The following is a 15432-nucleotide window of genomic DNA, read 5'->3' on the forward strand; positions in this document are numbered from 1 at the left end:
TTTTTTTGGTCAGGAGCCAGAAGAAGTCTTAGAAAACAAAATGCTGAATATATTTGCCTAATCTCTAAGACTAATTTCCATATTGTATTTTTTTCATTATTTGGTCAGAATCCACCAGCCTATATTCCAACTTGATGTTTACGTCTGCTTACCTGCTTTAGAAATCTTTGTTGTTTCTTTCTTGTTTGTAGGATAAAAATCCAAACTTTCTCGGCATAATATAAAAGGCCCTTCCCCATCTGGTTGTAATGTAATTTTCATGCCTTTCTTCATTTCTCCCACACACTTTAAATGCCATTTTCACAGACTGTATCTTTGTTCCTTGAACAAACTGTCATGCCTCAGTACGTCCTGTATGTTTTGTCTTGAAAGACTTTGACAAAATTCAACCTATCTTTTAAAGTTCGGTTCTAACATTATCTCTCAGAAGTATTTCCTGCAGCTCTCTGAGAGAGTCATTCTTTATTTCTTATGTTTTATAGCAAGGTGGCTGAAAACAGGGATGATTCTGGAGCCAGACTGAATCTGAGTCTGAGCTCCAGCACTTACTAGCTTGATAAATTAATAGTCACTTAACTTCTTTTTGCCTCATTTTCTCCATCAGTAAAGTGGGGATAATAACAACACTACTTAAAAGGTTGTTGAGAGATTTATATGAGCTAGTACATTTACACCACTTAGGAGAGTTCCAGGTGCATATTAAAGGTACAGTTTTTAGGATAGTGTCCTATAATTGTTTGTCTTCCCAATTAAAGAGTAAGTCTTTCCCTGACAGGGACACCACAACCTCTAATCTAGTTCCTGACACATATCCACACTCTATAAGTATACTTACTCAACGAATGGGACATCAGATGAACATTGAATAGAAGCACAACTCTACCATGTATGGTCAAACAGGTAAGTTATTTTTGTTAAGTTCTGTGTACACAGAGAGGTAAAGTAGGGGATTTCTTGTCACATTTCTTTGAATAGTAAGTCTTAAAATAGCGGCAGGACTGAGGTTGTGTCTGAAGCAGCTATTTCCATTTTCTCACCTCATGCCAGTCTGTCTTTTGCAGTTTTTAATTGCCCAAATAGCATAACTTGGTGTCATGACTCCAACCAGCCACATCAATGCAAAGGGTGAATGATAGTCATGCCTATAGAATATTGTGATTTTAAAGCTCATAGCTAAAATGTTCCCTTGCAATAAGCTGCAAGAAGTTCACTTTGTCTTGTAGAATAAACTTGACAGCGAAAAAGACAGGATCCTAAGCACAATGGGGGGCAGAGACGGCAGGAGAAGGAGTGATGACTGAGCCCTAGGATTGGCTAGTGATCCTTCTTGAACCCTGCATCTTCTTCTTAGCACTTTTCTCTCTCACCACTACCTTTTCTTCCTCTCCTGCTCGAGCCAATCCAGGAAGTGACAGTTTGGACACTTCCTGCATATCTTAATGAGGGGAAAGGTGACCTGGCAGTATTTGCTTGTGCAATTGGCTGTAATGCTTGCCAAGGAGGATCCTTTTCTGAGTTATAATACTGACTACATAAGGACTTTAAATTGTGTTGTTATTATTTTTTTTACTTTTTTTTTAAATTAAATAAATGATTTAAAAAACATGAATTAAAAACTGAGCAGCCTGTAGTCTTCATGTAGTTTGGAGTAAGCATGGCCTCTGAAGGTAAACTACCTCAAAGCATTAAACACACACACAACAATTATCCTGTAAAAGCAAACTGTGTATCAAATGAGCACCCAGTAATTTTCTCTGACAAAAATGGGGCTATGTGGCCTCGTGCATGAGCTTTAAAGTCAAATAGACCTACCTGAATAAGCCACAAAATCTTGCTATTTAATTTTATAAGATCCTATTGAATCTTGGTTTTATTGTTTATAAAAGAAGTGATAATAGCACCCATCATCTTGTCCAAGGTTGTTCTTAGTACGATGTTATATATGTAACACACTTAGCACAGAGTATATGATGTAGATGTATAAAGCCAAATGTTAGACTCAAATGAATTTTAATGTGGTCCCTCTAGAAAAATTGGTAGAGACTGAGTAAATGATTTAGTAATCTCCATACATATAAGTTATAAAATTGTTATCAAATTCCTAGAGAATATTAGTGAAAATAATCAAGTTCTACACTATAAAGAGAGGGTGCTCAAAAGGGGCCCGAAGTTGATAGAAGAATTCCTCATTCTTACTTCTGAAAGGGATTCACTGCTAAAAGTTTGACAGAGGAAAGTTTATTTTATTTTAATACACATTTTAAAAGCCAAACTAGACATTCTAATTTTTTTAAAAAGAGTGCATTAATGGAATCATAACTCTGATAGGCTTTTTCCTGATATATAAAGTACATTTAAAACAATTTGTATTTAGAGACATCACCCTGTGAATCTAGGACACTAATTATTCACAGATTTTAAACAAAATGCATACGGTTGATTTGGTGCCTAGATGAAAGTTTTATTCTATTTTAAAAGAATACAGGTCAACAAAGAAATTCAAGCATGTTTGGTTTGTTGATGCCTCAGAGACAATGATTATAGATGAATATAAATTTTTATATTAAATAGAGGGATTCTAGAGAGTCCCCACTTTTAGACATCTGAATTTTTAATTAATAAAGATAAACAGCAGAAATTTTGATATTTAGAAACAGAGTCTATATAATCCCTCTTGGCAGCCTTTTTAATGTTTTATTTTTGATAAAATAATTCTTCCTATGGAAATTTACAATATTTATTTTTATCTTTCTTACATTTGTTTAGTCCTCCATGGCAATGGGTATAGTTCTTTAGCATATCCTTTGGCAAAGTATTACATATTTTAAGTAGAACAATCTCATTTTTCCATTCACTTAATGTTGGTATACTTTTAATTTCTAAATTTGGCTCACGAATTCAATCAAATATTTATCTTTCCTTTTCTTGCTCATCAGATCCTGAGCATAAGCCCTCAGAGGAGTAGCATGGTGGTACCATGGCCAGATGGCTGTTTTATGTGGGAGTAGAGAGCGTTTCCTGGTTCTTTGGTAAGCTTCTTGTAGATAGATTCAGTAACGAGCCCCTCTAAGCATTTAGTGTAATTTCAGTGGCACAGAAGCAACAGTTTTACCCTATGCCTTGGTTGTCACATTGACTCCAGTGGCTCAAAACCATATGCTTTTCATTCTGAACTGATCTTCACAAATTTCCAGGCAAAGCTATGAAGCAACTTGTCTTCAGTGTCTTTCTTCAAGGCATTTCAGAGTTTCTCCTCATTTTCACCATGCAGTCACAGTGCCTCAACAGCAATATTTTCTCAAAGCTTCACTCTTCAGAACTTTTCCTGTCTTGTACCAAAGTGAGCAAAAATGTACTTCTTGGATAAAATGTTGTTATCTTTCCCCCCGTTTTCCCTATCTGAGAGTGGCGAACACCATGGATGCTGGAGTCAGACCTCTTAGCTCCATAGACTAGCACCAAAACATACTAGCTGTGTGACCTTGTATTTCACTTCTCCATCCCTCAGATTCCTTCTTTGCTAAAAATAGAGGGGGAAAAAACCCAATCCCATAGAGTTGTCTCAGGAATTAAATTCCTATCTATAAATTTCATAGAACAATATGGTAAGGGACCAAGAAATGTTAACTTATTTAAGGGTAATATGGAAGGAATATAAAATAACAGTTTTGGGGGGTAATTTCTCACATCTGAGCTCTGCAGTGGCTCCTTAGCACAGCTTTGAGTATTTTAACTCTCAATTACACCCTAGAAATTTAACCATGAATCAGGTTAATATTAATACAAGCTCAAAAACTCCAGTCAAGCTTCATATACATGATTAATAGAAGGTCATTGAAGAATGTATAATACAGAGGATATCATTGTATTTCAAAAGTTTGTAAAGTCAGGGGCTCAATTCTCAGATTTGCCATTTAAAATCTGCTTGGCTTTATAGGGTCTTCAACCTTTCTGAACATCAGTTTCCTTTATTGTAAAATGGAGACAATTTTTTTTAGCAACAGTGATTTATAGGTGGTACATCTTTTATGTTCAATTTCTGAACCTCTAATGTCTAATTGAAAGTATGGACAGACTATGGAGAATTGTATAACATGATCATAATAGCTCATTTTAAATAAAGCCCCCACCCACCCAATTTTAAAATTTCCTAAGAAAGTATGGAAACAAATAATTTTTCATGCCAGAAAGCTTATCATTTATGAAGTCCCCCCAATGAAGTAAAAACATTTGAATCTAACACTATTTCAGTAAAAGAAGTGTTACCAGTGTTACACAGTTTGAATCAAACTTCTCTTGTTTTGGGATAATTTGTATATAAAATGTATTATCTTTTCCTTGCTTCTGTTTGTTTTTCTAGCCATAATTAATGTGTTCCTATTGTTCATAAATTGAGTTTTTAATCATAGCCATTCTACAACAGATGCATTAGGGTAGCCTACAAACCTTTAAAAATTATAGCTTAATTTTTCTTTTAGACAGCGAAATAGAATAGAATTTTCCTGTGTGTTCAGTGGATCTTTCCTCCATCCAAATTTCTATAGAAAGTTAGCCAGAAACGTAGTTTTATTATTAAATTCAAACACAAGAGAATTTAGGCTGATTGGCATCCTGTTGGTGGTAGGGATAATAAGGACCCTCTAGTTTAAAATTTCCATTTTCCAGATGACAAAACAAAGAAAACCAGGAAATTAAGTAATTGGCTAATTCCCAGATCCTGGGCTGGAACCTAGTAAGGCTTTCTTTTGTGTTCGATGTATTATAATTCATGTTTTGCGTTGAGTCATTGATCAAGACTTGGGAAATAGGTGTTGGTGGTTCATTTTCAAAGTAAATGTAGCTTTACCTTTCAAGTCTTGAATTTCTTAAATGTAACTGAGGAGAGTTATAAGGCTGAATGAAGCTAAGTACTTCTTTAATCATTAAAAAAAGCTAGATTTTGTTGTTGTTGTTTATAATTAACAATCTCGTGACATTGATCCACCAAAATTCTTCCCTATTCTCTGCATTGAAAACAGTTTGAGGGCTTCCCTGTTCGGATCTATTGGAGCTTCCTGTATTTCTAAAATCTTGAATTTTTCCTTTGGATCTAAGTGAAGTACAAACTGGAAAACATACTGATACTCTTTTAAACTTCATATTGATAAAATGTGATATTTTACTTGCCTAAAATTTAAACATTCTTTTTTTCTTGTTAGAAGGTTTAAAAAATAGGGTGCACCAAGAGAACTTATAGGGAAGGGTAAGGATAGGAAAAGGCATTATATAATCACTTGAAAAAATGAAAACAAACAAATCATGTAACTCGATTTGAGACATTAATTTCATGCCAGAAATTAAATGAGAAAGCTGTTGTTTAACAGACAATTTCAGGCAAAATTGTCCCTGAGAAATTGTAGCCTAAGAGTATTCAAAAGGCAGGTGATGTCACATGTTTCAGAAGGTTAAATAAGCTGTTTATAAAATTATTTCTGTATTTGTTAAGAACAAAACAATTATTGGAGTAAAAAATAATTACCCAGAATGTGTATACTGAGGTATATATTTTTTAAAAGACTCTGTCCTGGAATTTTACCAGTGAAATTAAGTATACATATACTTAATAACGACGGTGCTTGAGGACATAGTTTCCAGTTCCTGAAAACTGAATAGGAGGTAAAGATTCAGAGAAAATGATAGATTTAAAAGCTTTTTCATGTGGCTGCCAGGCTCCGTGTGCTCTGCTGATCTTGCAAAATAGGCCTCCTGGTAAATCTTTCCTATGTGTAGATGAAAAACGTTTATCACGAAGCAGCTGCAGGACTGAAAGACTTCTGGTATGCCGGTGAGGGGACTGGAACATGGTGCCACTACTGAGGTCTTAAGTTACCTAATACATAAATGAGAGTAATACGACTGGATGAAACTGAAGGTTTCTCCTAGGTCTAAACCGGCCTTACTTCTTCTTACATTTTTTTTTTTTCCTGCTTTTGGTAAACTACCATCAGTAAATTAACTTCCATAGTTCAGTCCTGAAAGGGAAGCTTTTTGCTCTTAGCAAAAATTACTATAATCATTCCACTTATCCCTAGTCAGCTTCCCCTCCCACTCTGTTCTTCAAATATTTGTGATGCTCACTTATAAACTCTCGGTCTTTCAAACTGTGTCCTCGCTCTTAGCAGATAGTTCCTCTGTCATACAATAGAGATTTCTCTCCATAATTCCTCATAGAAAAGACATAATAGATATTTAGATAATATGAGATTATATGAAAATAGATAATTCCTCACATAATATTCTTCACATAGATACAATTACTCTCCCATCTATTTTCTCTCAGAAAAATAGAGGCAAGCAGATCATCATTTCCTTGACATTTTGCACTTTATATCCACTTCTTATAAAGACATGAAATGATTCTGACTTCATAAGAATTTTAACTTCTTTCCCTCTGTGACTATCTGCATTTTGTCCCTTTTTGCTGCCACAAAATAGCATTCTTTTTTCTTTCTTTTTTTTTTCTTCAAACTCTTTTTCTCTACTTTCCTTCGATGCCATCTACCATACAGACTGTTCAAATCTCCCCCATGAAGAAGCAACAAGAACGAGACTACTCAGCTTCCTTGATCCTAAAACCCATTTAGAGTCCTGCTTGTCCATCTCTCCTTCTGGTCAAATTCCGTTATGTATCGATTTCATCACCTAGAATTCTCTTCTTGATTCACTGAAGTCTGGTTCCACACTCTTTCCCACATTGTAATATTCTTTTCTCATAGGTCATCTAAGATCTCACAGTCAATATTTTCCAAAATCTATCTTCCTTGCCAAGTATTTTTTTCAAATTTTCCAAAATGTACTTGCTTGGCTTTTCATAGCATCTGCCACAGTTGATGTTTCTCTCCTTCCTGAAAAATTTCCCTCTCATTTATTCTCTGAAATCATTCTTTGCGGTTCTTCTTTAGCTTTCTGTTCATGCTTCCTCAGTCATCTATAAAACTTATTTTCCTCAGTACACAGGGTTCCTTTCCCAGTGCTTTTACCCTCTATGCATTTCCTGGGCTATGTCTCATATATATGCCTCAACCTTAAACTTTACTGATAAACCCTCAAATTACTCTCTCCTGAGCTTCAGATTATTTTCTCCCTTCTCTCAGCAGCATCTCCCCCCACCCATATTCTTTTTGTACAAATGATAACATTATACACCTTCTCCATTGTCTCCTCTTTTTCCTCATTATCAGGTCAACCAGAAATATGAGTCATTTGAGATTCCTTTTTCTTTCACCGTGTACATCCAGTCAGGATGATCGCATATCCCAAATATCTTTCAAATTGTTAGTTCTTTCTATTTTTATAATCTTTGTTTCAGCTTATGGTCCCTTGAATGAATGATGCTAGGCACTGGAGATATTATAGTAAACAAGAGAGAAGATATGGATCCTTATACAGTTTATTGCCTACCAGGAAGACAAATTTGAAAAAGGTAATTGCCATGCAAGATGTAGATTATTTTAACAGGGGCAGTTCAGTATGCTAAAGCAGTATATTATAAGGGGATATGACATAATTTAGTGGTCTCTGAGGCAGTGATGTTTCAGTCTGTCCCTTACAGCACTCACCGTACCATTTATTAATTTGCTACCTGTCCATCATTTCCCATTAGATTATGGGTTTTTCAAGGGCAAGGGCAAGGGTTCCCATGTCTTACAGATTTAAAAATATGTTGTATGTTGCAATTATCCAAGAGAAAGTCTAGAAAATTATCTTGTGCTACTTAATAGAGATATGTTAGAAAAATTATTATGAAAGCCTTAAAACTATCATTAAAATGGGCCATTTTGCTCACAGAAATTATATATGGTTAACAATTCTTAGAAACTATTTCACTCATAGTTGAATTAGAAACTTTTAACAGAAAAACAGTTTAGTCTTTCACTTGAAATTTCACACCACTGTCTTTTAAGTAATGCTTTTAAAAAGCAATAAAACCAATATTCACTTTCAAAGATATAAAACGGACACATTTTTCTTTCATAATAACATCTTTTTAGGTTAGAAGAGGTCTATAACTTAAAAGGTCAAATAGAAAATGTTAATGAAAACAGAATGTAGTCAAGTCAAATAAAATTAAAAAAAAAACAAGATTTTGCTTCGGGCATTACGAATCTGATCTAAACACCCTTCCCAGAAGATTAGAGCTGCTATTTACTACTAAAATGTAATGTTCTAATACTTATTTACCAATAATCCTATTTTTTAACATCAGAATGTGACATTTTCCCAAGGATAATTATCTAAAATGATTTCATACGTGAGAACTAATTTAAATAATTACTGGGTCGCTAATTTAAAAACCTGGATTTAACAAAATAGGGAAAAACCCCTTATGAAACAACTAATTACCAGTATTTAATAAAGAAAGCCAGTGGATAATTTCAATATTAATGTCTTACAATCAAATTACAGACATTTTAATAGTGATTGAACAAGTCTATGATCATTATTGTTTCAAAGCTGTAGGAATTAATTTAAGTTTCTGCAACTACAGACCTAGCACTGCATGTCTTTGGAAACTATAGCACATCAGTTATAATAGCCAAAGATTAGTTTTCATAAATATGCCTATGTGTGTTCCCAGGTGTGCATTGTTATTCATAGAATGATTCTTGGACTAATAATATTTTCAATGATGTAACACTGAGAACATTAAAATACTCCTTATTTTTGTGAAATTGTGTTATCTCTTTATTAGTTATCATGAAACATGTGCTTATTAATTAATCTTTAGTTACACAGGTCCAACTTTAGTTAGGATTCAGGAAGGAGTGCCTCCTGAAATTAAAAGTGTCCACTGAAAAATCGAATAGTATTTTAACAGTAGAATTAATTTTGCACAGTTTTATGGAAAAAAGGATTATCCCTGAAAACTATTTCCATTATCAATCCTGAGTTGATTATTTCTTTCTCAGGGTCTCCAGGCTTTCATAAAGGTTTTAACAGGATCATGGAAAGAGTTTACTGCCCACTCATGATGATGCTTCAAAAAAAAATAAGCATTCTTCAGAATGGATCAAAGGCTGTAATTTCCATGCCATTTCTGTCCAATTTTCTTTTCTCTTAATGTTTTCATTTTTTGAAATGGCTATGATTGCAATCCAATTTTGCCCACACAGCACTGCATGCCTAAATGAATCATTTATCACAAACCTTGTCTTTTTTGATGCTTGAGATTTTATTTGCTTAGAAATCTGTTTTTTTTTCATTAATGTTTACCACTCAAGCTACATTATAATTACCTTCAGCAATTATTACTACCTGTAGTGGCTTATATTATTCTATTCTCCAGCTGTGGTATCAAAAGTTCCTATTTCAAACTAATTATATATTAGTGCTGGAATTCCACTGCTACTTTACCAAATAAAGATTCCTTATACATCCTTGAAAGATTTTAACTCTCATCCTGACTTACAAATATTAAAACTTCAGAATTCCTAGGATTGATATTTCATATCAATCTCATAGATTTTCATGAACACATAGCTATAACTTCTATGTGTCAGCTGACACATAAATATTTTGAATCATTGTGATGCGACTTGCTCAAGTTAAATATTTTAGCTACCAGTGTATGGCATGAAACATGTATTTTAAGAAACATAGTTATTGACAAACTTTCAAATTTTAGTTTTTTTAATGTGGTCTAATTCACAAAGTCTACTTAAAATTGTTCAAACCTATCATAGAGTCATTGCAGTAAACATTATAATAAGCTAAATCAGCTTATTAGAACAAAGCTGGTATAGACCTTAAAGTATACACATCTTAGCTCCTTTCTTTGTTTTTTTAATTTTCATGGAAATCTGAAATTAGGGGAAAAATAAAAGTGTATTTGCTAAAGGCTTGTGTTTTGTTTTCACATACTTGAGGAATAAAAAAGGTAATTGTTGAGATAAAGAATAATATTAGCTAAGAGGTGCAGTAGGGCACCAAATAGTAGGGAGCTTAAACAGTAATTTGTGACGATGATTGTAAAGATTTATCTTATAAACTATATTTAGATTCTGGAGATTTACGTACTTTTGAAAGTAGATATATGTTATGTAGTCTCTCCTTCACCTTGCAGATGTGAATCACAATTAATTTTTTTCAAAAATTCAGGTCAGATCTAAAAACTCCCAGAAAGTATTTTCTGATGAATTTCAACAGGCTCTGATCATTCTTCTGCTACATCAGTCCATACGACCATATTTTAAAGTGCATTATTTTCCAGAGTTGCTGAAGTGGAGACACTATTTTTTATTATTAGTGTCTCCTACTGGATTCTGTGGCGAGTCTTGAGGATATTAGCATTTCACACTACTCACAGCATTGTCTTTTCTGAACTTTTGTGTGATGGCATGAGCTTGGATCCATAATCTGGTTTAAATTGGAGCTTTTTATAATCATCTGTGTGGCCCTCAGCAGATTATTGAACTTCCTTTAGCTTTATCTTCAATAAATGATGAAGATTACATGAGATAGTATAAGGAAAAGATCTGGCATCTAGCTAACAACCTCTCTACAGTATGTGAGTTCTGTTCCTTCTAATGAACTGTTTCTTACACAAAGGTTATTGAATTTTGTTATAGCTTTAGAATTTATATATAACGAAATTATAAAGTATTTAAAAAAATGTTAACATGATAAAAATAGTTAGAAAATCATATTTTTAATGAAGATGAGATAATGCTATATAGATTTAGAAATTGGGTTATGTATTATTAGGCATGTATAGTACACATTCTGGACTATTAAGTGAATTTGTTAACATTTAAAACATGAGGTAGACTAGAAATGAGCAGATAAGGTCTCGATATTTTTTAGAGTGGAGATTGTTCTGTAACGTCTGAAATGATTAGTAAATCAGAATAAATATTGAAAAAAACATTTTTAAAAATCCATAATGCAGAAGCCACAGGCAACTTGAACATTGGGGAAAAATGCAGAAAGAATGGCATAGTTGCTTTTAGTGTTGAATGTATTAAATACAGTATAGGCATTATCATTAAAACAAACTAAGATACATACCAAGTTGCATAGTAAACATTATACATGTTCAGTGGATAGTGACTATGACTAGAATTTTTCCAGTTAAGAAATATCCTATGAAACTTCAAATGTAAGGAAATATAACAGTTTTTTTTTTTTTTTTATCTTTTAGACATCAATAGCCGTGATGATGTTAAATAAAAATGACTGATACTTGGGTTAATTTACCTGTTGTTTAATTATTATTTTATAGAGAGTCTGGCTATTACTTTCTCAATGCCAAGCCATTTTACCTTCTTGTGATACAATGTAACTTACTCCAACGGCTTCTATTTCCCTGCTGGGTACTTCTCCATTAGGAGAATGGAGTTCCAATAGTGAGAAATGACTCAGCAGAAATTAAATAGATTCTGTCCAATCGATATCTTTGTTAAGGGCAGTATGGGAAACCTCATCAGCCATAGTACATAGTACATTGTACATAGGTGAACCAAAGGAACTTTAAATTTGTATTCCTAGATAATTTATACTCATACCATAGATTAATTTATTACTAGCTTAAGCTAATGGACATTTTATCACAATAAAATTATACCTATCCCATCCATCATTTCTTCACTTGTTCAATAAGTATTTATTATATAAATCTTAAATGCTAGACACTGTGCTAGACAAATTGCAGTAGGTTGAGATAGACATAGTGATGAACAAGACAGATATGACTACTGATTTCATAGAGCCTATAATTTAGCTAAAGACTCCAACAATAAATAAATGTATTATTACCTTTATAATAAATATAAACAAATAAATGTATTGTCTTATCAGAGCATTAAAAGGGATACAATCCATGTGAAGTAATTTATAAGAGTACTCATTAAGTAGGTTGATTTAAAAGTCTAAATATTCATATAGAAGTTGAATAGGAAGTTTCCTAAGAAATATGAAATTGACAGTGCAAGGCAAGGTGAGGGTACTTGCAAGGACTGCTTATAACAACAAATGGTTCCACAAAGGTAAGAAACAGAGTAAGAAAAAAGGGTAATTAAAATGGAGAAATAAACACAAAATAAAAGAATAATCTCTGTGGCATGGTTATAGAAATATTTCTTTCATATATAATTTGAATAACTTCTGGTGATTTTTGGGAACTTAGGTAGTTTAATTGCTTATAATTCTGTGTCTAGCTTTTATACAACAACCTAAAAGTGGAGTTAAATTGAATCTCACTTATTAATTGTCTCATATATAATTCCTTGATTTAGGAAGTTTCTCTAAAGCAGCTTTTATTATTTTCTAATTTAGTAAAATTTACTAGTTTGCCTTCAAATCTCAAGAAGGGTATTGCTTCTATTTCAATTTGCTATGTTGATCCGTGAGAAGTGAATTCAATATAACATTTATTGAGCAACTACTATGTACAAAACACTCAGCTATGTGATTTTAGGCACAAAAAGACCTGTACAACATGGTTCCTACTCCAAAAGAGTTTTGACATTGCGTGTAGTGTGTGATTTGTGTTCAAGAGTCTTTTTGTACACATTTATGAAGATCTAAAAGGGTGTAAGTATGATTGAGAATTATGGAAAAGGTGCCAACACAACGAAAGGGATAAGGTCAAATTAAATTGCCTTTTGAGGCAATATAATGAAAAGCAAAAGTTGCAAAACCTTACACTAATAAACAGTAGGGATTGCCAAAATTACATTACAAAAACTGTAAGTATTGGTGCTTTGATCAAAGGAGAAAAATATGTGAGAGAAAATCTTTAGGAAATTATGAAGATAAAGAAATGACTAGGTTGAGCATCTAATAGATAGAAGTCTGAGAGATAGGGTTACAAAGCTTGGGAATACTCTGGGTCATTACTAAAAATAACATAATGGAATGGATGAAAATAAAAAAAAATTGGTCAGAGTATCATAATGGTCTTTGACAGTAATATTTGTTGATTATGAGTTTTTCAAGGGAAATAGCAGCTTTATCATTTGGGACGTTAGAAGTAAAGACTAGACACAAAATTTGTGAATTGCACAAATTCACAAAGAGTGGGCAAGCAGAATTGATGACTTGTTTTTAAAATTTCTGGTTTCTAGGACTTAATGATTTTCCTGCATTGTACTACTAAAATTATGATAAACAAGTATTATCATTGCTGCATGAGCATTTCCTTTTATCAAGTTTCAAAAACACTGACCTGGAACTTGAATTAATCTTAGATTTGAAAGTAAAGATTCATGAATTATAGTCACAAGAGAAGTGAATGATAAAACAAGCCCAAGTAAAATTGATATCATTAAGGATGTTAGCACAATTTTCTTTTTAACCAGTTCCGGAGATAATGTAATGATAGAAGCCATAATCTACTCAAGAGTCATTATATTCTAGATTCTGTTCTATGTACCTATATATGCATTATTTAATTTAATCCTCATCAATATGCCAATACTATAGAGTAAGGCTCTGCTCTTCATTTTCTGCATTTGGAAGCTGAGACGTAGAGAACTGCTGATACCAACGTTCTCAATCTTTCTATGATAAATGTAGGGAGAGAAAATTGTCAAAGGCAAGGCCAGATTCTGCAACCTTGATTACTAAGGGTGCTAAGTTCTGAATATGATGGAGAACACTGACATTACGCAAAATTTAGAAAGTTCCTTCAGGCTATAGCTAATAGAGATAGAATAATTTTTTGATTTTTAGTGGTACAGGTAGATACATGGCTATTTCCACCCAGGAAAGATAAAACAGAATTATTGCTAATTTAAAGTGAAAGCTTATTGGAAGTTTATTCTATGGCTATTTCCTTGAGAAATGATTCTCAAAACAAAATGAGCCAGGGCGTGAAGAAAGTTAACATATTCTGGTGTTCTCAGTTCTAAGTCAACAGTTGTCATGACTGACCCAACTGAAGGGGTCTGGTCGAAAGGGTCACCTCCTGCTGCTGTTCTCCTCAGTCATTTGTAGGTGGAGTTGTGCCACCTGGGCCATAGATGCTTGAGGCCTGAAGCTATTGGAAAGGGTCCTCACCCAAATAGTTAAGAGCCCTTTTCCCTTATTCCGATGAGGGCTGAGGAGATTGTTAAGCCACGCCCTCTCGGCCAGTGGAAAAAAAATAGGAAGTGTCTCACTGAGGAATTTCAGGGAAGAGATTCATGTCCTTAGGCCCATGGCTCTATTCCCTATATCATAAAGGCAGTATTTTGTGTACACTATTACATGCATAATCCTTGTTAACAAGTGTTATTGTCTCTTTTCCTGTCTGCTTTTGGAATTCAGGGGAAATAACTTTGGTGCCTTGACAGTTTATTGCATAGTTGCAGTAATAGAACACTTTATTGACAAAAATTGAAGAGTAACTGATCTATATTAAAATAAATGAGCTAATTTTGGGGGAAATGGTAGGTCAAAGAGGTGATGATAGATGTGACATTAATAGAAGTTATCATGGTCAAAGGTGGTGTGCTTTATCTTTCCTAATATTCTTCTAAAACTCCCTAGTTACAGTATTTCAGGAAATCCGTAAGTATTGCACAAATTCACAATCATGACATGGCAATCTCTCCCAATTTGTCTCCTGGCAATATGTTCACACTTTAAGTCCGGAATTCAGACTTGAAGATTTCTGTTTTAGATCTGTAACCTGAGCTAGCATATTCTTTGAAAAGTAAACCATGGACCTGAAATTAGTACTTGTTTTATTAATTATTCTTTTAAGAGGAAAAATAGAAGAAGAATTTCCAAAGTAGCTTTAGCTGAAGTCTCTTGCATATGATCAGTTTGTGATTTTTAGTGAAAAATCAGAAAAATCATACCTAAGTAATTTCACGATGGCACTTGTTCTGATTTTGCATTTTGAAAATAATACTCCAGATAAAAATCACTGGGTTATGGTGAAACATGACAAACATGTGCAGAAGCACTAATATTTTATTTGATTTTCTTATTCGATTATGGCAGTCCATCAGGGCTGAGCACCCACTACTGCTGTGACTCAGTGTTCCAAATAAAAATGACAGTTGAACTCAAAATATTTTTTTCTTATATGCTGAAGAAAGATAAAACTTCAATGTAACAAAGTATGTGAGGATTTAAAGCAATAAAAGCTGACACTGGGCAAATTTACACGTTTACCTAAAAGAGGACTTAATGCTTTGTATTATATATGCACAAATGCTGCAAAAGACAATGGTATAAAATTCTAAAGATATTTAAATTAAATTATTTTCCAGATTATGTGCTATGTATGTGTAAGTGATGCTTACTAGTATCATTGTTCCTATGGTAACAATTCTCCTAGCAACATCAAAAGATTGTAACAGGATCTGCTCTTAAGAATCCATTTTTGGAGTATCATCAGAGAAAACTGTATATGGCTCTCTACACCTAATCATCTTTTTTTTTTTTTTTTAACAAAAGATTTTC

The 15432-nt window shown here is 33.3% G+C and overlaps 1 protein-coding gene across 4 annotated transcripts in view; it reads right to left on the reverse strand.

Annotated features, from left to right (window-relative positions):
* SYT1 (synaptotagmin 1) overlaps window positions 1-15432 on the reverse strand; it is a 470287-nt gene that overhangs the window by 220492 nt on the left and 234363 nt on the right. The gene's annotated exons all lie outside the window — the stretch shown is intronic.

This window comes from Rousettus aegyptiacus, unplaced genomic scaffold (genome assembly GCF_014176215.1).
Source record: "Rousettus aegyptiacus isolate mRouAeg1 unplaced genomic scaffold, mRouAeg1.p scaffold_m13_p_2, whole genome shotgun sequence".
Lineage (NCBI taxonomy): Eukaryota > Metazoa > Chordata > Mammalia > Chiroptera > Pteropodidae > Rousettus > Rousettus aegyptiacus.